The following is a 26,560-nucleotide window of genomic DNA, read 5'->3' as shown; positions in this document are numbered from 1 at the left end:
TCCTTGAGCAATAATGTCCTTCGAGTTGAAAAAGTTCTTCCACATATCAGAGGCCACAATGGGTAAAAAATAATTCTTGATGGCATCTTGAATTCCCTGAATATGATATTTATGATAGTATAGAAGTCCATTCATTATCCTCTTTAAGGCATCTCCATAATTGTTTGGATAACAAAGCCTTATTAAAATCCCAAACGTGTCTAAGGGCCAGGCCACCAAGATTTTTAGGGGAGCACACCTGTTCCCACGAAAGAAGGTGCAATCTATTTTTAGTTTCAGAACCAGTCCAAAAAAATGTCTTTTGAATCTTTTCCAGTGCTCCGTAAATTTCATTGAGACTTTAAATAAACTCATGACATAGATTGAGAGATTCTGCAATGAGGCTTTGATGAGAAGGAGTTTACCAGCTTGGCTAAGGAGGGAACCTTTCTACCCTACCAACTTCTTGTGAAACCTGTCAATAATACTTGACCAAAAGGTCTCCGAAGGAGGGCCAAAGTAGAGGGGAAGCACCAGATAAGAATCAGACAAAGTACCAAGTTTACACCCCAGAATGTCAATAGTTTTGTTCTGTCTATGAGCAGGGGTGTTGAGAAAGAAAATAGAGCTTTCGGGTAAGCTTATCCTCTTTCTAGATCCCCGTTCATATAGGGACATGATGGACTTCAAGACTTTAGCTTCCCTGACAAAAAATTCTCCCATAAGGATAGTATCATCAACAAATTGTTGATGAGAGCACACATGATCTTGAGAAGAAGGCCTGAGGCCTTTTAAATTACTCAGTCCAACTTCCCATTGAATCACCTTACTCAGAGCTTCACTCATTAAGATGAAGAAAAATGGAGACAAACGGTCACCCAACTGAATACCTCTTGAAGCAGATAAAAAAATATAGGGAGCACCATTAATGAGGATAGAGATGTTTGGCATAGATATGCATTGCTTGACTAATTGAAGGAACTGACTACTAAAACCAAAAGAATGTAAGACTTTGATTAAAAACTGCCAATTAACCCGATCATAGGCCTTCAAAAGATCGAGCTTAAGAAAGAAACCAGGCTTCTTATTACAATAAAGAGAATGGAAATTTTCATGAACCACAATAATAGAATCCAAAATTTGTTGGCCAGGGACAAAACCATTTTGGTGTCTGTAAATCAAAATAGGCAGGACAACTTTGAGTCTGAAAAAAAAAATCTTAGAGAAGATTTTATAGATCGAGTTAGATAAGCTAATGGGTCTAAAATCCTGAAAGCTACTAGCGTCAGGTTTTTTAGGAATCAAAATAAAAAAAGTGGCATTCAACTCTTTCAAGAGAGAGTGGGAGCCAAAGAACTCTCTAGGAGCCTAAAAAACATCATTACCAATAATTTGCCAGTACATTTAGAAAAAGAACATCGAAAAACCATCCGGGCTTGACACTTTGTTCCCTTCAAAGGGGAAAGTGGCTTTCTTAACCTCTTTGAAACTTAGAATTATGGTAAGCTCCTTGTTAATCTCTAGGGTGGCCTTAGGCAAAATCTCCTGAAGAATAACCTCTCGAGCATCAAGATCCAAAGGACCATCCTCAGAGAGGAGGGAAGAGAAAAAACCAATGGCCTCTTGACTTAAATCCTCCTGCTTATCCACCCACCTATTGTTAACCTATAACTTCTTAATTCTATTGGTGGCTCTATGTTTCATAGTAGTCATATGAAAAAATTTAGTATTCTTATCCCCACTTTTAAGCCATATAGCTCTGGACCTTTGTTTCCAATATTCCTCATCCTTGGAAATAATGTCATGAAGTTTAGTCAATAACTCAATTTCTTTATCCATGATATGAGGGTTGTAGCTCGACCCCTGAATAAGAAACTAAATATCATCCAACTCCTTCTTCAGGATCTCCTTCTGCTGAAAAATGTTCCCAAACACGGATTTATTCCACTTTTGAATATTGGATTTAACATTGGAGAGATTTTTAGCGATTCTATACATAGAATAACCTTGAATGTTAATTTCCCACCATTCCTAAACCTTATCATGAAGCTCTGGGTTGAGGGTCCACATTTTCTCAAATCTAAAGGGAAAAGATCTCCTGCCAAAAAAGGGGCGCCATATTCAGGATGATTGGGAAGTGGTCCGATCCAATTCTAGATAGAGATGACAAGGTGTAGGAATTTTTTTTTAATCCAGTCTAGTGAGATCAAACCCCAATCAATTTTGACCTGAATGAGGTCTGAACCACTTCTTCTATTAGACCAAGTAAACTTAGCACCAATAAGATCCAATTCTAATAAACCAAGAGCATTGATCATATAAAAAAGATCCTCTTTACTCTCCTTAGAGATCATAACACCACCCATTTTCTTTGAGTTAGAAAGAGGAGTATTAAAATCTCCCATAAGAATCCATCTATCATTTTGAAAAGAAATTCTAGCTTGAGTCAAGGAATTCCAAAAATTTCTCCTGACACTCCTCCCATTGGGGGCATAAATATTGGATAAAATCCAAGAAGACCCATCTTTAAGACTAGTGAATCTAGTCGCAATATGATTAGCACAAGTAAGAACCACCATATCTTGAATGATCCTTTGATTCCATAGAGTGGCCAAACCACCCAAGGCTCCATCCACATTAGAGCAATGAACACCACAGTCTTTAAAAATTGCTAACTTGATTCTCTCCACTATGCTAGAAGGCATTTTTGTCTCTTGAATGCGATAGATATCCGGTTTATGATCTCTTACCATATTGGATAAGAGATCATGTTTATGGGAGTGATTAAACCCCCTAATATTCCATGATATGATCTTCATTTGATAGGGGAGGGGGATCCTATCCCCATTTCCTGAGGAGTTTTCTAAACCCCATCTGCAATAGTGGCTCTACTTTGCCTATCCCTGCTTAAACTGTTTGGTGGTCTTCCCATCCCTTTTGGTTCAAACCCACAATCCATCCTCTGTCGGTTCCTGGTCGTGACACCCATAGCCCCTAGAGTTGAGGCATTGGTAACAGGAGACGACATACTCCTTCTTAGATTCCTGGATTTAACTTGAATAAAAGGGTTGGATATCTCCGAAACATCCATAGGGAAATCATTCCCCTTCTGCCCATCCAATTTCTCATTCTTATCCTGCTCCATATTGCTACTCATATCAATGACCAACTGAATGAACAGATCTAATATCACCCTTTTATCCCTTTGAGAAGAATCCTCTTTGTTCTCTTGGGGGACAACCTATGGGGGAAAAGAAACAATTCATTCACACTCCCATTAGGGCTTGATTTATCTGGCTCAGATGAAGGTAACTCTTTAATGGATTCAGATCCATGATTCTACAGTACACCACTAACTTCCCCCACAGGACGAGCCTACTGGTTCTAGCCAGTACCATGACCCTCAGATTTCTTCTTCCAGATCTTTTTCAGTTTTGGTTTAGTCGGACATTACTTCACCCAGTGACCCACTTTTTTACAATGAAAGCAAGCAAAAGGAATAGATTCGTACTCCACCTTCTGCACCCATAACCCAAGTTTGAGATCAGAGTGATCTCAGAAGGTAGATCAGTAGCTTGTTTTACGTTGACACACAATCGAGCATAGACTAGCCTCTTTTTTGTAATAGTAATTGGATCCACTGAAAGAAGCTCACTTAAGTAAGTTGCTAGACCCACAAAAATCACCTCATCCTAGTACTCCAAAGGGAGTCTAGGAAGACGGACCCAAATGGGTGCCTCATTGCATTCCACAGACTTAGGATTAAAACTAGGTTTCCATTTCTTTAAGGCAAGGGAGGTCTTACCCAACATCTAAGGACCCTCTACAAGGACAGATTTGAGATCCTCATCACAAATATAAGAGAAGGAGAAAAAGACGTTAGCCATTGCCACCACATCAATGTGACCTTTCCCTTTCCATTTTTCGGGCTACCCAATTCCTAATCGATTCAATATTAAGGCAGGGACCAACAAACTTCCCAACCAGAACCGACTTCAGATTTGTCATATATATTTTTCTCCACAATGCAGTCCGGTATGAAAATCGAGAAAAAACCCGAACTAGGGAAACTTTATAAGGAATAGGGGAAATAACTTTACCTTTGAGCCTGGAGCTAAACAGAGCTGACCATGTTCGATTGCACCCCAAAGAGGGGAAACCACATGTTGAGGAGGACTTGGCCCCCTGACAACATGCATCCCAGAAACAGAGGAATCTTTTCCATTTGTCAGGATATGCTGAGTCCCACCATCCCAGACCCCATGATCACTGCCATCTATAGATTTCTCCTCTCCCGATTCTTTCAACAATCCTTCCATGTGAACAAACCCACTGCTTCCATCGTTGTTGTTTCCCGCTCTCTACACATTCAAACAACCCGCCTCTTCCACCTCCATCGTAATCTTTTCCAAAAGTTACAATTTGCATTGATTTGATTTTAAGACTTGTTATATGGCTAAGGAGATTTTTTTTAGCAATAAAGTTTATATAAATAGAGGTTCCTGAGAGGAATTTTGTCATAGAAAGATTGGAGGAAGTATTGTAAGAAAGCAATAAATGAATTAAAATATTTATTGAGTCTAGAAACTAATAATTATTATAGAAATTAAATTGTATATAATATACTTATATTTATTGTATATAAAGTTATTAAATACAAAGATAAAATTATTATAGTTAATAATTAATATATATTAATAGAGTAAAAATTAAAAATTATATAATATAATCATAATTATAATTATGTATAATATCTTTTATAATTTAAATTGCATGATTATTATACATTGTGTTTTATATAGTGTAGGTTATTAAATTATTTTCTAAATTAATATATATATATATATATATATATATATATATTCTACACTAAAAATTATTAAATATAATTATATATTTTATATTTTCTATCTCTATTCCCCCACTCTACTTTCCTCTCTTTGCATCTCTCTCTTCCCCCTCTATATTTCCACCCTCTTTCTCTCTCCCTGTGACTCTATCTTTCCATATCTCTCTACTTTTCTATCCTTTCTATTTCTCTCCCTCCCTCTCTATCAATTTATATATCCCCCCCCTTGTTTATCTCTACCAAAATCTCTATATCCATATCCCTCTACCTCCCTATCTCTATCTCTATATATATGTTTGTCTCTCATACACACATACACATCTCTCTCTCTCTTTGCATATATATATATATATCATTTCCTATATCTTTATATTTATATCTCTCCATATCCCCCACTCCCGTTATCTCCCTCTTTTTATCTCTATTTCTTCAACGTCCTCTGCATCTCCCATTCCACCTCTCCTCTATATATCTCTTTCTCTCACCCCCTCTTTCCCTAGTTATATCTATATTTTCTTTCTATCCTTATCTCCACCTCTTTTAATCCCTACCTTTCTCTCTCAAGTGCCTTTTCTATCTCCCTATGTCCCCCTTCCCCTTTTTATCTATCTCATTATATCTACCTTTCTCTTATTCACTACATCTCTTCAACTTTATATCTCTATCTATTTATTACTCTCTCTATTTCCCTAGATTACTCCCCTTTTTTATCTCTTTCTATCCATATCTCTCTACCTCTATCTCATTATCTTGATCACTTATTCACTCCATCTCTCCTACTTTATATATCTCTCTGTCTACTTCTCTCTATCTGCCCTTGGCTCCTCTCTTTTTCTATTTTTATTCATGTTTCTCTATCTCTAGATCTCCTTATCTCTCTATCTCTCTCCTATCCCTCCATATCTCCCTCTATCCCCTTTCTTATCTCTCCTCTACCTATCTCTTTCTTCCATATCTTTCTATACCTCTATCTCCCTATCTCGCCCCCCTCTCTCTCTATCCCACTCTCTCTCCAAGTATATATTTGGCCATCTCTCCCTTTCTCCCTTATTATTTCTCTCCCTCATCTCTCTCTCTCTCTCTCTCTCTCTCTGTTGCCATCTCTCCCTCTCTCTCTCTCTCTGTTGCCATACCATATATCTCTATCTCTCCCTTTCTCTTTCCATCTATCTCTATATCTCCCTCTCTATCTCGCTTGATTTATTTCTCCCTCTATTCATCTCTATTTTTTTTATCTCCACTTCTCTTTATTTGCATGCTTGCCTATATATCTCTCTATCTCTCTATCTCTCCCCCTCCCTATATCTTCTTATATTACTATCTCTCTATCATTCTATCTCACCATATATCTCTCTCTACCTCCCTATCTCTATTTTTATCTCCCTCTCTCTCTCTCTCTCTCTCTCTCTCTCTCTCTCTCTCTCTCTCTCTCTCTCTCTCCCCCTCTTCCTCTTCCTATACCAAGATATGCCTGTATCTCTTTCTTTCTATCTCTATCTCTCCATGTTTCTTCTTCCATCTCCCCCTCTATCTCTATCATGTTATCTCTCCATCTCTCTCTATCTTTAGTTTTCTATCTCTCCCTCTATCATTCCCTCCCGCCCCCTCTCTCTCCCTCTCTATATATAAATATCTATTCAATCTCTCTCTCTCTCTCTCTCTCTCTATTGCAAACATAACATGAGCATGTTGGTAGTGGATTGCAATTATCTTCCCAATTCAGAGATTTTGTTTCACTTTTTATTGGATCTTTGTAAGTGGATGCATAGTTGATTTGAAGCTATCACTTCTCTATTGAGACCTCTATTGCACAAACATCATTTGCTAAATGGACTACCAATTGACCCCATGTATTTCACAAATGTATGCAATTAATAGACCAGAATTTTTCTTATTTGACCTTCCACAACTCTTCGGTGTACCCATTGCACACCTAGGTGCAATTGCTAGTTTTTATTAGTTGCCAAGACATTGAGAAAGGGATTTTCCCCCAAAAAGATTAAAAAAAAGTTTAAAGAAAAAAGCTCACCCCATAGTAGATAATATTATTTAAAATTTTAACATCTATAATACCATCTTTGTTAATCTGAAAAGGGTTGTGTGAATAAATGATTTCTTTCATGTATCAAATTTGTGTGGGACATGCTTCGAGATCCATCATTATTTTGATGTGGGGTTTTTCCACTTTACAAAAGTCAGTTTTCTAATTTTTGTAAGAAATTCAGAGTTCCATTTAATTGTCTTTCACTTTACTTGGATTTATAATGTGTGACCTCATATTCGGGCTTTAAAATATGTGGGGTGCCACTGCCTTTGCACAGACAATAATTATTCTGATAAGGACGTTATGGAGTGAAAGAATAGACGAGAAATTAGTGCGTGGGTGTGTGGATGACTGACTTTCTTCTGGGTATAACTTTGGTAATGGAAGATCGTATCATCTGAATCTAACATCTGGTTCTGGGTGTATGTATGAATAATTGTTTTCTTTAAGTTTAATTGGCAAGTTGATGCTGCCAAATTTTTATGGGACATGCTTCTACTTTCATCCTTCTTTTGTGTAGTGGCCTTTCCAAAGAGTTAAAATCTCTGATTTCTGTGAGCCACAGACTGTAAAGGCAGCGAGTATAGAGCATAGATTGTTAGATGTTAAGGGGGTCATCATGTTGAGAAGGCGGGTTTGTGCTTTGGTAAGCCTGCTTCCATAATGGCAAAAGCACTAATTTTTCCTTTGCTCACTTTGCCCACATGGGGAACGCTTCCTTTCCGGCTGAGCGTGGTTATGGCGATCTATGTTGTTTTGCCACCACTTAGCGCTGTGTTTCCTCACTCCACCTTGCCTGGTCTCATGCCCCATGCCCCATGCCCCAAAGTAGTATAGGTTTCATGGTTTAAACTTCACACATTAAGCTTATATTTTGAGGCATAAAAGTGTTAAACACTCACAATTGAATGACATTTTCTAGGCTTAATATGTCGTTTAATGTATGTGGTCACAGTAAGAATAAACTTCTAGGCTTAAAAGTGTTAAACCCTCAGAGTTGACTAACATTCTCCAGACTTAATATGCTGCTTAGTGTGTGGTTTAAGGCTGGCTAGAAACCATTAGTACTTCTCTAAGTAATGGTAGGTAGGTCCCCTTAATTTATTTGTCTTGCTAGCCTTTTATTAATCATGTCGTTTATGGTAGCTTAGATAGCTTAGTGTAACTCTCTCTTCCTAATCTTTCTTCACTAAGTCACTATTTTTTAGGTTTGATTGTATCATCATTGATATTTTAGATTATATCTTGTGATCCATTAGTCATGAGTTTCAGATTAATATATATATGTGTGTATATGTTTTTTTTTTCAAGATTCAATATCTTTTGTAAAAAAAATTACTCATTTTTAAATGAGCGATCACAGTTAATTAGAATTTTAGTATCATATGAAATGAGATTTTTGTAAAATAGAAATGACTCTAAGTTTGACATTTCTCACTATATATTATAAAATAATTAGATGAGCATTGTAAAAATCTTCAAAACGATGTTTGGTAAATTTGTATTTATTGAGTAGTTCACCTAAATGATTTTAGGTAAAATTTCAGCACATTTAAGTATCAAATACATAGATTGCAACCTTACATTTTTAGAGATCTATATGTGTATCATTTTATTTTTTTCATAAGAAACAAATGATTCTTATATTTTATGTGTAATAGGTCAATATAGTAATTGGTAATGTAGTTAATATTTTTATTTATTATCATAATTTTAAAATATTTTTATTTGAAAATTAATTTGTTTTTAGTAATATTTTGTAATTTTTGAGTGATTTATTAAGATAATTTATTATGACATTAATTATTTATCATGATTGTGATTTCTTGAATTTGCATGTTTAAATAAAGAGTGATTTTTAAAATTTTATTTTTCATAATTAGTATGGTTGTGTGGGACAAATTTATCTATCTATTAGTGAAATAATGAAATGTTGATATGGTAATATTAAAAAACTTTTTGACTATGTAAACTATTTCAATCTACATATTTTGACTATTGTTTTCTATATGAAGATATATATACTATAGTAATTTCAAAAAGTGTAAATTTTGACATCTGGTCTACCATTTTTTCCTCTATGTAGCTTGATAGTGGCTCTAACTGGTTTTGCACCACTTGTCTGTCATTTTTCCTCTATGTAAATTTTAAAGTTCTTATGATCTAATTATATTGGATTAGAAGAATGGGGTGCACTTTAGGGAATGATCTTTATTAGGGAGAATAAAAAATTTGAGGTACCCACCTGCCCCCCTTATACATCTTCATTGTAGGAGACCTTGCCCTAGCCATGGGTTTTGGGATCGATTTGGTTGTGGACTTATCTGTTTCTTCTTCCGTTGAAGATTTACTCTTCTGATCTCATGGCTATTGTTGTTTCTCTTGTTACGTTTTCTACTTTTGCAAGGGCTTCTAGTTCTTTTGTTCACTCCCCTCATTCCTTTGGGGTTTCTATACCAGGGATAGAGATATTGGCACTTGGGCTTGATTCACAATGGATTTGTCATGGGTTTGATGATATATTTGATTTGATTGACAAGGCTAGTTCTGTGAGCATGGATGTGGATTTTGAATCTTGAAGTCTCTAAATACTAAAATAAGTGTCAATTTAGGAGATTGAGAGATGGACCAAGAGACCAAAAATACTCCAAGGTGGGTTACGGTAAAAAGTGTCCACCCATAATTATGGTTTTTTTTTACCTCAATTGGCTTCTGAATTTGGAAATTTTTTAAGGGTTCAACACATGAATTCAACCTTGATGCATATGGATATGAGAGCTCTAATCTTGTTGGCTCTTAGTGTGGATATTCAAGAGATCATCAAGATTGAATTTGGAGATAAATTATTATCATGTGGTATTGAAGTTGTAGTGAGTTTGAATGTCTTCTTCCTTTGTAAGGAAGAATGGAATTAACGACATAATTGTCCCATCATTAACATAAGTGCGAGTAATTGTAGACTTGTTAAAAAAGTTGTTGATAGGAACTCTCCTGATAATGATGGTGTTGAAATATTGTCATTGATATCATTGATGATTTTGTGATCCAACATATTATGGTACAAGCTCTGGCATTCACTTGGGTCTAACATGTTCCTTTTTGAGTCTGCATTTCTCCACAATACCAAATATCTCTATAATATTTTGGGAACTTGTTTTGTATTTTGTCTAACATCTATATCCGAGATTTCAAGTGTCAATATTTTGTTGCGGCTCAATTATGGGTTCGGTAATACTGTACCTTGCTTACCAACATAATGTAGTATGGAGGTTTTGATCTGGTTTGCTCCAGAATCGTTAATGATTTATTAGCTTTGGTGATCCAATATATTCCTTGAAGCATGGAGAAGTTCCTTTTTACTTTGGCTGACTTCTCTAGTATGATAAGATCCGTTAAGTTGTAGCATGTAAAGGTTTTTGAGCTTACCTTTATGAAGCAGTCACCGAAGAGGAGGGACCTCAAAGAGATCAATCTGAACTGGTTGGAAAGAGTAAACACAATGGAAACACAAAGATATGATGGAGGCAATGCAAAATAGATTGTTTTATTCCATTAAAATTGATTACAACCAATCGGTAACAACCGGGTTACAACATACCGACTCACATGCCTGGTAGAACATACAGAATAGGTCACAACCAAGACCTTGAATTTTGAGATCTATCTTCTACTTACAGTCTAGCTACTTGATTCTTTGATTGATTACATTATAATGCGCAATTACAATTATATATATCGATCCAAAGGATCTAGTTAGCCCAAAAGGGATCAAAACCTAAAGAACAAGACCTAACGTATAAAATAATAAGGTCGGCCTTTGCTAAGAGATTCCTCCAAAAAATACAAAGGATGAAATGAAGAATGTGGGAAAAGGTTGACCACACGCCAAGGAACATCAAAATCAATGCCCAAGGCTGTGCAAGCTTCATAAGGGGTTCCGGTAGATCACCAAAATAGGTCTTGGCAACCGGTAATAAGAATTGCCAATCAGTAACAAGAAATTGTCAAGGAACGATAACGATATCTTGCTGAAAAATGATCCGAATGCGTTGCAGTTTGGAAGCAAGAAAGATGATCAAGTCTTCAAGTAGAATCCAACTCCACATGATCCGATGAACCATAACCAGGACACATAGAAATGAAAACTGAAACTGCAAACAAAAAGAAAAACATAAAGGAAAATGTTTTTTGGTTGATACAAGATTGCTATGAACCGGGGATGCTCCTACATCAGACATTCGGGGTTATTGAAAAAGTGAGCCTCTCACTTTGTTGGGGTCAGAGGGAAACCAAGGCGGTCTACCTCTGCTTGAGAAATCCAAGATGAATCTTCAACTAGTCTATCCTCCCACTTCACAAGATATTCCTTATACTGACTGCTCTGGGTACTATGCCCAATCCTACTATCCAATTTGTCTTCAACCTGATCTGGTTCCTTTCGAGGCAATTGTTTCTCCAAGTCTACAACACTATTCTCACTGAATTTGGTTCATGATACTCATGAAGATCTATAATGTTAAACATAGGTCAAATACTCAGACTATCTGGTAACTCCACTTCATATGCGTTTCTAGAATTGAACTTCCTCAAAATCCTGCAAGATCCAATCTTCTTCATCTGCAACTTTTTATAAGTTCCAATCGAGAATCTCTCTTTTCTCAGTTATACCATGACTTCATCGCCAACTTCAAATTTCTTATTTTTCCTCTTCTCATCTTCCTTCTCCTTATATCTATTGTTCATGTCTTCCAAATGCTTCTTAACCTGAATATGCAATGCTGCCATGTGATCTGCAAAGTATTCTGCTTCTGAACTTCTTTGGTCTTCACTGCTAATGTCTCTCAATTCTGATATACCTCTAGGATGCACTCCGGTAACAATCTCCAAAGCTGTTCTTCTGGTACTTCTATTCACTGAATTGTTGTAGGTGAAATCTGCTTGTGCAAGGATCAAATCCCAACTTCCAGTTTCATCTCCCACTAAACATCTCAACAAGTTTCCCAAACTCTGGTTAACAACTTCTGTCTATCCATCAATCTATGGATGAAAAGTAGAACTGAAATTCAAATCTGTCTTCATCTTCTTCCAAAGTGTTCTAAAAAAAAACCAACAAACTTAGTGTCTCTATCTAAAACTATGCTCTAAGGTAATCCATGCAACCTTACCACTTCCTTGAAAAATAGGTTTGCTACATGCAATGCATCTGATGTCTTCTTACAAGGTATGAAATGAGCCATCTTCGAGAATCTATCCACTACCACAAATATAGAATCATTCCCTCTCGGTGTCTTAGGCAATCCAAGTACAAAATCCATGCTTATATCCTCCCAAGGTCTTACCGGTAATGTCAAAGGTTCATACAATCCCACATTCTGACTACTACCCTTTGCAACTTGACAAACTCTACAACTCTGTACATATCTCTTAACATCCTTATGAATATGGGGCCAAAAGTACTTCTTACTCACCAATGAAACTGTTTTGTCAATGCCAAAATGTCCGGCTAGTCCTCCATTGTGTTTCTCCTTTATCAAATTCTCCTTCATAGAACTCTTAGGTATGCACAATTGAACTCCTCTGAATAACATCCCATCCTAAATGAACTAATCCAACCACTTTCTTCTATCTACCATAACCGGTTCTCTACATGCTTTTCAAGGTTCTGCAAAATTTGGGTCATCATCATACATGGTCTTCAAATATTCAAATCCTAATACTATCACTCTCATCTCTGTCAGAAAATTCCTTCTCTGACTCAATGCATCAATAACTTTGGTATTTTTGCCACTTCTATGCTTCAACACAAAGGTGTAACTCTGCAAGAATTCTACCCATCTCATATGTCTCTGATTCAACTTACTCTGATTGTTCAAATACTACAAAGCTTGATGATTTGTATACAACACAAACTCCTTAGGCAACAAGTAATGTCTCCACTTCTTCAAGGCTTGAACTATGGCATAAAACTCCTGATCATAAACTGAATATCTCCTCCAGGTATCATTCAATTTTTCACTGAAATAAGCTACTGCTCTCCCTTCCTAACCCAAGACTGCTCCTATTGCTATTCCACTTGCATCACAATCAACTTGAAATACTTTATTGAAATTCGAAAAAGCTAACATGGGTTGCTCAGTCACTTTCTGCTTCAATAGTTCAAAACTTTTGTTTGCTCCGGTGGTCCACTTGAATTCCTTCTGATCTCCTGTCATGGTCTCAGTCATAGGGTTACAAACTGAACTGAAATTTCTGATGAACTTCTGGTAGAAACTAGCCAATCCATGGAATGATCTTACCTCTCCAATGCTTTCTGGTGTAGGCCACTCAACAATTGCTTTTACTTTCTTAGGGTCCATCTTCAAACCATCCTCAGATATGACAAATCCCAAATAGACTAACTCATCCTTCATGAAAGTACACTTCTTAATATTTATTAGCAACTTTTGTTCTCTCGACCTCTGCAAAACTTGTCTCAAATGCAACAAATGCTCCTCTTTTGTCTTACTGAAAATCAGAATGTCATCCAAATATACAATAACAAACTTACCCAAGAACCTCATGAAAGTACTCGGTGCATTAGTTAACCCAAAAGGAATCACCAACCATTCATAAAGTCCTTCATTTGTCTTGAATGCTGTCTTCCACTTATAACCTTCTTTGATCCTGATCTGATGATATCCACTCTTCAAATCTATCTTTGTAAAGTATTTTGCTCCACTCAAAGACCATTTGTATATGCTATACTTGTAAAAACTATAGTCACAAAGCTAGTCAATGTAAAAATCATGCCATAATAAATCCAAAAAGAAATATCATTTCATAGGTTGTTGTTACACATGCAAAATGTTTAGACATAAGGCTAACTAGTGTAGGTCAAGGCAAGGTCAAGGATATGATAGATGCTACAAATGTAACAAGCTTGGACACATTGCAAGATACTGTAGAAGTGGAGAAGCTAAAACAAATATTTTGGTAAAGAAAATCAACAAGGAAGATGTGAAGGATGAGATGAAGAATATTTGGAGGAAGAAAGGAGTCAAGGCTGCACCTAGCTCTGATGCAAAAAATTGTTCCAGTACTTAAGAAGTGAGAGGCTTCGACCTAGGGGGAGCAAATCATAAAATATATTTTCCCTACCAAAGAGTGCAAGGTTGTAGATACAATGTGTTGATATAAGCATAACGATAAAGATTCCAGTGGAAAGCGTTATACTACGGTAAAATATGGAGGACCAGAAGGTCTTTGTGGATACAAAAAAATGAGTAATTAGTAAAGCAGTATTATACTATCTCTCTACATTTATTGTGTGCGAGTGGGTTGAAAAAGGTTAAAAGGAGAATTCACTAAGTTATTTCTCACTTGAAGCGAAATAAATTTCAAGGAGCGAAAAGGTGACTTAAGGGTTAGGGTTTCCCAATGAGTAGCAAAGGTATTTTTTTCTCTTACAAATTCATTACTTTCAACATTTGCATCCATGGCTACTCCCACTATTGTTAATATTAACACTAAGAGATGACCTAGCTTCAAGAAATACCTAAACAAATCACTCAAAAATGATTTGGTGGTGCACTTTCAAGCATTCCCTTTGGAGTCCTATTGAATGAGGACATTAGGGTTTACATTCATGTAAATTTGGATGAATATAATCATGAAAAATTATAAAAGTTAATGGACTGACGAGTTTATTGGAGATAATTTTGAAATTAAGACAGAATATCAAACCCTAGTCAACAAGAAAATGGAGTATGGAACCATTTTCCTAATTTCTACCTTGATCACAAATGGGTCAGAATGGAAATGAGTATATTTCATGATGAATTCACATGTCTTCAAGAATCATTCTAGGTTACCAAGAATGTGATGAAGGTTGTCACCGGATTAAGTGAATCAGGTGGTATTCCGACACCTAAGGCTGCAAAGAACAAAGTTGTTGAGAATCTTACCAAAGAAATCTATGATGGTCGTTCTCTGTTTGTTAGCACTATTACAAATCAAGTCATTCAGTATGCATAATTGATGATTAACAACAAGATCTACTTCACCAATAGGGATAACTCAATTTCAACCACAACAGTTAACATGGCTTATGAAATGGTAGAGAAAAACATTGATTATGACTTGTGTGAAATACTGAAACAACAATTTCTTGAGAACCTGAAACAATAAAAAGAGAAGAAGTATCCATTCAAATACAGAACCTTAGAATTGTGCATCCTATTTTATTTCATGCAGGAGATTCCCAAAATTGGGAAGGTGTTTTGGATTTAGGACATTCTTGTGGCACATCAGATTGCAGAATGTTTGAGGAGGTTTCAAGATTTCATCACACAAGAAGAAGCATTTACCTCATTCTTCTCCATCTTCCAATATAAAATGCATAACAAGGAATGAATCCCCAAGTCTATTATATAGAAGTACAAAGATGATGTCATATTTGTGATTTCGATAGATAAGTTGATGCAGGAGTATCCCTGGTTCATAGCAATCTTTCCTTGTAACTCTTGCTAGTTGCTTCTTGGGCCACTTTCCTGGTTCCTCAGGGTCAACCGTGGCATAGAAGTGCATTGGTATCTCATCTCCCCGTACATTGGCACATACCTCCCCATTTACACCAATTTGTAAAAAGTTATCAGGATTGTTCAAATCTGTGAGTGTCCGCCACTTAACAAACTTTTCATCAGATAGTGTTGGTTGATTTTGATAGAGATTGTTGAGGGTCATGCATGTCATCTTACGCAGCGTAGCATATTTTGCAATATATAAAACTCTTTTTTGGGCAACCTTCATAATATTCCTCATTTCCTCTAGCATGGGCAGAAGAGCTCCTAAAGTTAAGAGTATCTCTAGATTACTTAACCTCCGAAGAAGGTCAGGAAATTTTGGTTGATCTGGTTCGTCGTGAGTTGTGTGAAATAGTCCAATCAAGGATGAATATTCTAAAAAAACTCGATGCGCTGGACCATCCAAAGAGATCCATCTATTATCATTATCCTTGAGAAGCTTGTTCCCGTTAGTTATTCCATCAGCAACGTGTTAAAATTCCATAAATCGCTTGGGACTTCGACAAAAGTTTGAGTAGAGATCTCTGATTAAAATTTTAATTTTTTTAACCAAAGCATACTTTCTCGCAATTCCAAAAGCTAGATTCATTCTGTGAGCCATGTAGTGAATTGCAATAATGTACAGTGCAAATGAAGTTTCAATCTTTATACAAAGACTGTTCCTGTGACCTTGCATTGTTAAGGAATATAAATCTCAGATAGAGAAATAATAGTCTTCTACAATATTACTATCTAATCTTTTATATGAATCAATTCTGTTCTGTTATTATTAAATTTATTGACTGCTTGCTAGATCATGAGATTTCCCTTGTTATTGATATCGATCCCCAACAAGCATCGATGTCGGGCATATATAGAACCATGAGGAGTCATGCCCCCGTAGAGGCATGACTTCTACGTGGCTTATGCCACGTAGAGTCATGTCTCTATGTGAATATGACTCTTTGTAAGAGTTGCCATTAGTTATATACTAACAACGGTTACAATGCATTCGTAAGAGTCATGTCAGTCGGGTTAGACTTCGACAGTCACAACACATTGACTTTGACACCCTTTGGTTTAATATGTTAAGCAGTCGATTACTATTGTAAAATAATCAATGTATATAATGTGGTAAATATATATATATATATATATATATATATATTTTTCTTTAATCCGAGAGAGGCTACATACTTAACACTCCCTCTTAGCAAAAGCGGATTAAGTGTAAGGAACATCACACACACACACACACACACACACACACACACACACACACACACACACACACACACACACACACATATACATATACATATATTCACTTGGCATGATCATATACATTTAATCAGTAATGTTTACTAGTGAAATTCTTCGTACCTTAGAGAGATATGAATTATCTGATACCCAGCACTCTGGGACAACAACTACATGAAGTCTTATCAGATAACATCCTTGATCCTAGTGACAACTGTAAAATTATCATTATTATAGAAGCAATAGTTTTTGTATCATGATATCCGGCACATTAAGGGACATAAATTAATGTAGTCAATCATGATATGATTGTTATCATAATTTCCGACACATTTTGAAACAACACTTAATAATAACAAATCACTAACTCAACATAGTCATTTAGTATCAACATTTCTGGCACATTCCGGGACAACAACTTAATATAATCAATCTTGATAATAGATCAAGCCATCGTGAAGGTCGTCACCTTACAATAGTGATCTAATACATACATCTCATCAAAGATTTTTTTAGTGGAGAATCTTTGCCAATTGGTGAATTCCATGTATTTTTGTGTCTTTTTTTTTTGAGGAAATGGTGAATAGTCTGGGGCAACATAGTGGTCAAATCGCCTAGAATTTTGGGGTTAATGGTACACTGTATTCTGGCTTCGCCATTGACCACACACCGTTCGATGTGCATGCCCATAATATTTGCCTAGAATCACTCGGACGTGGGTATTAGATCACCTCTGTTATTCGCCAAAAATAGTAAAATGACCACGTACCCAGTACCTAATTCGCCAATGGTAAATTAAATGTTCATTGCATGCATCATCCAAATTTACCAATATCAATTAAAACATTATAAGCATTCGAGGACCCATTTTGGCCCGCTTAAATCAAAATGCATTTTGAAACGCCTCCGCAATTCGCCAAAAATGTAATCATGGATTGATATAAATACACTCTTTCTTACAATTTGTTCATTTCTAATTAGTAAATCTGGGAGCTCTCGATTCACATTCCATAATTTGAGTTGGAATGTCAAAGTTCATTATAGGGCGGAGGGCCAGAGTTACAATCCTGCAATCCTGAATACCCGACTGAGAATGAAGATGAACTTGTTAGTACTAGTCAGTTTCCTGATCTTGAGTTCATTTGGGATATAGAAGCCTCGGACTGAGTCACTGAAGTGAATTAGTAGTCAGTTTATAGGTATTTATACTACAGTTCTTGATTCATATTACAATTTGCAATACTATAGTTGTCATTGATGATTTTTGATATTGTATTCCTTGAATTTGTCAATCGGGATGGATATTTATTTCATATTTTTAATTGTGAATTTGAATTATTAGTAAACAATTAGAATTTATTTTTTGAATTATTAGTAAACAATTTAACTATTAGTAAATTGGTTCCACATTATGTTGAACATTAAATGCAACAATTTCTGTCATAAGATCCATAAAATTATTCATATTGCATAACTGTTGGAACCTTTCTACTATTCTACATTAAATTCTTAACATGATGTTCATGGCGATTAGGGTTTTGTGTTTCTTTTTTGTCTTAGTTGGCTAGTAAACCGAAGTTGTCATGCGTTGAAAATTTGAGTTGTCCTCTCTTTATTTGTCCATGTCAAAGTCAAGTGTGGTCAAATGGTTGGTCAAACAATGAGACATGTTTAATGTTTCATCTCTAACTCGCAGATAAATTTCATGTTTAACAATTTAAGTGGCGAGTTAGCGAGTGTTGGTTTAGGTTTAAATCGCGAGGTCTCTATTTTTTTGGGTGCTAGCATTTTATGTTAGTGAGCTGGAGATTGTTAATGAAATTACTTTGGTCACAAGGTCTCAAATTGGTTTTATGTCATGCATTATAGCCATAGGAGTTAGCGAGTAAGTCATTAATGGTCTATGTGCCACTACTCGCGCTTGTTTATGAAGGTAATACTAATTAACATAAAACATCAATTTTTGTTGGTACTCACTGGGTCACTGCAGTCAAGAGAAATAGTTTTGAGATTTTATGGTTATTGCTAGCTTGTAGGTCCTTTATCATCAAGTCAGTTTAAGTCACGAGCTTGCGAGTACTGGGAGATTTTATGTTATCGCAAGGTCACGAGGTGTTCGTGGTTAAGTAATTTTAATTTGCGATCATACAATGTGTTTGGTATCACAACTTAGTTGGTTTCATCGCTTGCTTGCAGGTTTTGGAGTTGTTTAGCATTTTATGTTGTGATCTGGCGACAGGTAAGTTTTGGTTTGATTTTGTGGTCATTGCATGCTTGCAGGTTTGTAAGTCTTAAGTAAAAAAGTGTTGCGAGCATGCGATGGCGGTTAAGTTTCTTGTTGTCGTGGGATCGCAAGGGTTTAAGTCAAGTTAAGTTTTGAGTTGCGAGCTTGCTATGAAATAAGTTGTTTTGTTAGATTTGTAGTGGTCACCAGCTTGTAGGTAAAGAAAGATTATTACAAATGTTGTTGTGAGGTTGCGACTGAAGGGTTTGATGAAGATCAACGGCTATCGCTCACTCGCATGACTCTTTGAGGATTCGTAAAAGGGGTTGCGAGCTTGCGATTAAGAGGATTTGGTAGGATTGTCGGTAACTCATCAGTTACTTTCCAAATTGTTATAACCGGTTGCGAGTGTGCGATTAAAGAAGGGGATTGACACGTGTACTTGTTTGCCAGGTTCTGTAAAAGTTTTGCAATGTGTTTTAATGACTTAATATCTTGAAATCACCAATATATTTTTTTATGGTTTGAAAATAGCTTGAAATCGCCAATATTTTATTTTTATGGTTTGAAAATAGGTTGAAATCGCCAATATTTTTTTTAATGGTTTGAAAATATCTTGAAATTGCCAATGCAAATATTTTTTTGGTTTTAAAAACATTACAATTCGCCCATGCAAATATTTTTTTGGTTTTAAAAATATTACAATTCGCTAGGATTTTTCACAAACTTTGAGCGATCACAACTAATTCGCCAATGGAGATTATTATTTTTCTCCGTAAACCACAAAAATTTGCCAGTAAAATTAAAATTTTCCTCAGGAATTATACAACTTTCACCAGGTTTTTACACCTTGTCCGAGGGGGGGGGGTCTTAAAGTTTTCCCTACATCTCATGAAATATCGTCATCTTACATGACATAACACATACATGCAATATTGCATACAAGATATTCACGAATATATCAAATTACATATAATTACAACTCAATTTATAATTTTGTCATACCAAGTTTACCTCTAAAGTACTCCACTTTCAACTTTTCAAGAGGTTTGGTAAATATGTCGACACTTTTCTCGTTAGTGCTGATGTAGATAAATTTTATGACATCTCTTTCTAACATATCTCATATGTAATGGTAAGGGATTTTAATATGCTTGAATCAATTGTGAAAAACTGGATTTATAGAAAGTTTGATGCAGCTTTGATTATCACAGTGAATTACAATGGGGTTCAAGGGCTTCCCAAATAGTCCAATTAGTAATTTCCTTAACCAAACTGCTTCACGAGCTCCCATGGAGGCAACCATATATTTAGCTTCAGTGGAACTCTGGGCTATTGCTGACTGTTTTCTACTAAACCAGGATATCATAGCTGATCCAAAGCTAAAACAATACCCTGCTATACTTTTCCGATCAATGGAACTACCTACCCAATCGAAATCAGAGTATCCTTGGAGTTGTATCTCAACATTTTTATACTTTAGGCCAAATCCAATAGTACCACGCAAGTATCTTAGAATATGCTTAGCAACCATTAGGTGAATCTTCTTAGGTTCACACATGAATTGATGTAATACATTAGTAGCATAGAAAATATCAGGGTGAGTGTTTACCAGGTACATAAGTGATCCAATAATTTGTTTGTAGTATGTGGGATCTGTAGATTCTGAATCTACGACTTCACTTTTGAGCTTATGAAGATTTGTTTCCAATGGAATAGATAGAGGTTTACAATCTATCATACCAAATTTGGTTAGGATATTAGTGGTGTATTTTCCTTGATTTAGGAAAATATAATTCTCCTTTTGTCATACTTCTAGACCCAAAAAATAGTGTAGTAGACCTAGATCCTTCCTATCGAATTCAACCACAAGATCTTGTTTGCATTTTGTAATGAGATGATCTTCTCCTGTTATCAGTAAGTCATCAACATAGAGAACAAGTATTAACATGTCACCATTCGATATTTTGAAGTATATGTTAGAATCTGCATCATTTTTGGAATATCCTAGTTAGGAGAGATAACTATCTATCCTTTCGTACCATGCCCTGGGAGCTTGCTTAAGGCCGTAGAGAGATTTTCTTAGTCTGCACACATAGAGATTTCTATCGTGTGTAGCAAATCCTTCAGGTTGTTCTATATATACTTCTTCCTCAATTACACCATTCAAAAATGCAGTTTTTACGTCCATTTGATGTACCTTCCACCCTTTAGATGCTGCAATGGAAATAATGGCTCTTACAAAAGTATATCGGGAAATTGGAGCAAATGTCTCTTCGTAGTCAATTCTAGCCTTTTGAGAAAACCCCCTGGCAATGAATCTGGCTTTTTGTTTTTCAATACTACCATTCGGTGCATATTTGATTTTGAATAACCTCTTTGAAGAGACAACTGATTTATCTTTTGGTCTAGATACAATATCCCAGACATCATTCTTTAATATAGATTGGTATTCCTCAATCATTGCATCTTTCCAAGCTTGACATGTTAAGGCTTCTTCAACATTTGATGGTTCAGATTTTGTAAGTTCGGGCATGAGTGCAACATACCATGATTGACTTCTAGTTTTCTTATTCTCTTTGAAGATTTCATCAGGTTCCACATTGTTTTCTTCAATCATCTTTCTTTCCCATAGTGGTCTTTTCTTGTTGTTAGGATTTTCTGCATTCTCGAAATTAGGTGATTGAAGTTCATTATTTTCTATGCTATTCTCCCTTTGATTCTCAAGGGTTTAAGTTAAAAACACTCAATTAGAGTGTAAATTTTTTTTTTTTAAATAATAATTAAGAGCGTTAATGAAAAGTTACAATATTAAGATAGATTGAAATTATCTCAAAGTTATCTCTAACTAGATAACACAACGGAAGGCTAAAACGATCCTAAGGAGTTTCCTAACGCGATTACATAACCTTACACCTAACTCAACTTGCGTCATTAGATCCATTAAACTGGATATCTTAATTACGAGAATATGCATAGATCTTGATTATATATGTGTTCAATGGTTTGACATCTTATAACTTTAGGAAGCGTTCATTTACTTTGGGTGGTTAGGAGGCCATTGAGAAGTTATTTATTCATTGCACTTTAATTCATAATTACATTAAGAGGCCTCCAAAAAGGTTCATGCGTTTAATATAATGAAGTTCATTCATTTGGGTTTAAGGTAACCACCCACAATCGATATCTTTCTTAAATATTAAAAGTATGGTTAATCAGACGATATTCATTCATTAAGGATTAACTACAATTAATAGAGTGAGGTCCCTTCATTTGATTTCATGCATAGCCAACTAATGAGTTGTAGTTCTTATATGAAAGATAAAATGTGAGTAGCCATAGAATTCATTTGAAGTGTTGATAATGCAAATAAATGGACTAATTTCATTAAGGTGGGTGTGTATTAGCTCACACGAGAGCATTCTTTAAATTAAAATATCGTTAGCTAGATGATATTCATCATTTCAAGATTTGAATGATAAGATCATAGTGACATTCTGCTATTAGGATTAAAAATACAATTTTTCTTATTGCATATCACTCTTTTTTTGTTAAATGAAGTTAATATGAGAGAGATACTTTTACTAAGATTTAATGTATAAACAACTAATCAATCATTTTCCCATTTTAGTTCAATTTTAGCAACCATAAGGGATTTTGTTTTATAAGGGTTATAACATGGATACCTAGTTGAGTCCACACAATTATCAAATAAAGCTGGTGAGGATTATTGGTTATAATTACAACATAAATGACTAAATATATTCATCTAATATAGTGGAATATAATTAACATGGCGTTGCTCATTTAAGAAGATAAAAGTAATTACCTATATGTTGATCATCCTTTAGAATCCAACTTAGAAATTATAACGTTAATTCTATCTTTGCTTTCCCATACTCATTTGTTCAATTTGCATGCTTAATAACAAGCTAATCCAATGATGTAACCTAGCAAGATTCTTTCCACTATTACTACGTTTGATTAACCTTATCAAAATACTTTTTCCACAACTTTAATTAAAATGTTTTAAATACTATGCCATCATCATAATTTACAATGTTTTATGAACCTAAATAACTACATTTATCCAGATGAATAATGTTATGCACTTAGATTTGAATTCATTAAATTTCCACCATACACTTATGCAAGGATACAACCATACATGGTAATTTAAAGCATAAAACAAAGTAAGCTAAAAACATCGCATAACACAGATATGATCTCGGAGTTCACCCCTAAAGGACTACATCTCCGGGTCTACTCAACTGCAAGACCCCTCTGGCATTTAATATAGTTAAGATTACAAATTTACATGTTTTTTTTTTTTTTTACATCTCTGCCCTTTAGGCGAATCACATATACAATTCAACATCTACCTCGATTGACTATTACATCGTGATCCCTTTTAGAAGCGGGTCAAATTGAATCATAACAAAAAACAAACAAACAAACAAACCTATGTTCTCTTGTTTGACGGTACCCTAACTAGGGGCTTGATCGTCTTATAACCAACCACTATCATAACAAGTCTTACCATTACATAACCAAATTCTATTATAGAAATTTAGACCTACATAGGCATTATCCGGTAGAGGTATTCGTTTACCATATCTGTTTAACCATTAATGTCGACCAAGTTTATGGATTTGCTAAATTAACTTTTATTTAAAAAATTCACCATTAACCCACCCTTAATACTTAGTCCATGTTAATAATACGTATTAACCCAAGTTTGACGTAGTCAATATGAAATTTAATAATTTGTATTAAAGTATGGATTTGCTAAACGTTCGTTATCTAAATCCAGCTATTATTCAATAATCTCGAATTAAATAATGCAAAAGAAACCGAATTTAAAATTAAATAATAAAAAAAAACTGAATTTAAAACCTCTTAAACTAAATTAACTCCACTTATTAATTTAATTTGGTTTTTCTTTATTTTTATATATATATTCATATATTCTGTTTTTTTTTCTTTTTTTCTTGAAAAAAAATTATATAAAATAATTAAAAATAATAATTAAAAATTAAATGAAATAAACTTTTTTTAAGTTTTCAAAAAAAGAGGGAGGGTACCCACGTGGACACCCACGTGGGCCCCCCCCTTGGCAGCCCAAGCTACCGTTGGTAGCGCTGCTACCAAATGGTAGCAGGGCGCTACCTTTGGTAGCGCTGCTACCATTTGGTAGCAGTTCGCTACCTCTGGTTGCGCTGCTACCAATTGGTAGCAGCTGCCATGGGGTCACAAACTATTTTTTTTTTAAATTTTTTTTTTTTAAAATTTATTTTGTTACAGTAAATAAAAAGAACAGTTTTTTTAAAAAAAATAACAAATCCTCTGTGCACCCACACAGCCAGAGACAGGGAAAAAAAGAACAAGTTCCAGCAACCCCTCTCCATTTTTATATATATATATATATATATTTTATAACTAATTAGAATATGTAAGTAATACAAAAAAAGATATATGAATATCTCACCAGAACAACAGTCTGAAAACACAAAACTTAAAGTATTTTCCAGCAACCCCCATTTTTTTGAAAAACAATCACAGTCACAACCATTTCTCCCTTTTTTCTTTTTTTTTTTTTTTTTTTTTTTCCAGAATGTTATGGATTTCAAAACGAAAGCAAAATAGAAGAGTCTTGAAGAATAACCACCAAATCCCACACCATGTTTGCAATCCATTTTCCACACAAAGATTCAACAAAAGTTAAGCTCTACCCATTTTTTTTTTTTTACAATGGAACTTACTCACAAACATCAATGGGCAATCTGAAAAAACAATGTTGCAAGAAAGAAAAATACAAAACCCCCTTTTTTTGTAACCATTTTAATCAAGCTAATGATCAGATTCTTACCTCAAAACGCATTCCAGGAAGAGTATTTTTGAAGAAGAGCTCCCAAATCTGCTGCTCTAAAACTCCATCTTTGTCCAAAATTCCCAATCTCTCCTCCAAAGTCCATTATTTTTCCCCAAAAAAAGACCAAAAGAAAAGAACCCCCAAAACATTTCCCAACTAGTTTAAAATGAGAAACCCTATTTTTGCCCTAATTTTCAATTTCGAAATTAGGCATTTATTTTTTTTTGAAAATAAAAGAAACATGAGAATGGAAATCATTATTTTCCATTACTCAATGAATCTAACTTGTTTTATTCTCATTAAAATTAACACGCTTCTGTTTCTTATTTAATCTCTAATTTTAATCTCTCAATATCAATTTAGGCCTACATTTTTATTTCGGAACTATTAACAAGGGTGAGATATTTAAATTAATTTAAATCTCAAAAATCGATCCTTTACACTATATAAATTTGCAAGTAAAAAGAATAATTTCCTTTTAAATAATCCAATTTTCCCTTTCTCTTCCAACATGCGAAAATGATTAATTTATTTCTATTTCCCACATGACTTTAAATCTTTCCTTTCTAAAACGCATAACTCATTAAAATCGTAGTTATTAAAATTAACTATTAAATTAACTCGCTACAACATAATAAAGCGACATTTTTAAATAAATGACTAATCTAAAGCAAGAGTCTTATTTATTCTAATTTCTCAACTACAAACGCGTAAATGTTACAAATGCGTAAATGAGCACACTAACCCAAGTTAAATACCTTAAGCTTGCTACAATAATAATTAAAGCAATCCCTTTAAATTAACGATTACTTGTATAGAAGAAACTACCTATTTACATTTCTATATCACTAATGTGCACGTCTACTCATAAATTTGAATTTAATACTTAGAACAACAAACTCCACTTACCTTGCGCAAGGCATGCAAATCGAGGAAGTCCACCAAATCACATGACACGCAACCCAATGCAAGGAAAGCCCCACGAACCACACATGCGATGCTCACCTGACCATGGCTAAGGAAAGACAAGAGTTTTATAACCACCAAATCCGAATTCTAAGGATGGAGGAGGCATACTCAACCTTGCAAATCCCAAAGGAGATGAACCTCGCCCTAGGCGGTGTTGTACCTGCAATCTCCTGCACCCATGAATTCATACAAGCATGCATATACAAATACATATTCAATGAAGGCGTTAGCTCAAGATTTATCACAAGGGTTAGGAACAATTACATTTACACGAGAATCGATGCAAAAGCACAATAATAAGTATGCATAGTTATTTATATTATCTAAACTACACATTGCATCACGGTTAACCTACCATTCAAGAATGCCACATAGGAAGTCAATCAAGGTCAAATGAGTTTTTACAAGTCCGACTAGGGTATGGGCATTACATTCCCTCTTAATCCCAACAAAAATGCAGAATTCTTTAAAATTTTCAGAGATGTATTCACCCCCATTATCTGATCTTAGAGTCTTTATTTTCTTCCCAGTTTGATTTTCCACTAGGGCTTTAAAGTCTTTGAATTTTGATAGCACTTCATTTGATTCCTTGAGTTTTATGAAATAGATCCAATTTTTCCTAGAGTAGTCATCAACAAATATCACATAATACAAGAAAGCCCCTAGTGATGGTAATGACATTGGACCACACAAATCAATGTGGACAAGTTCTAGTACAACTTTTGATTTGTGTTCACTTGAGGGAAATGACCCTTTTGAGTTCTTCCCTAGAGCACATCCTTTAAAAGTTCCAACATGATTAGATTTTAGATTGGGTAATCCT

Source organism: Cryptomeria japonica, chromosome 6 (assembly GCF_030272615.1).
Source record: "Cryptomeria japonica chromosome 6, Sugi_1.0, whole genome shotgun sequence".
NCBI classification, from domain to species: domain Eukaryota; kingdom Viridiplantae; phylum Streptophyta; class Pinopsida; order Cupressales; family Cupressaceae; genus Cryptomeria; species Cryptomeria japonica.
Note: the sequence above shows the minus strand (reverse complement) of the source record.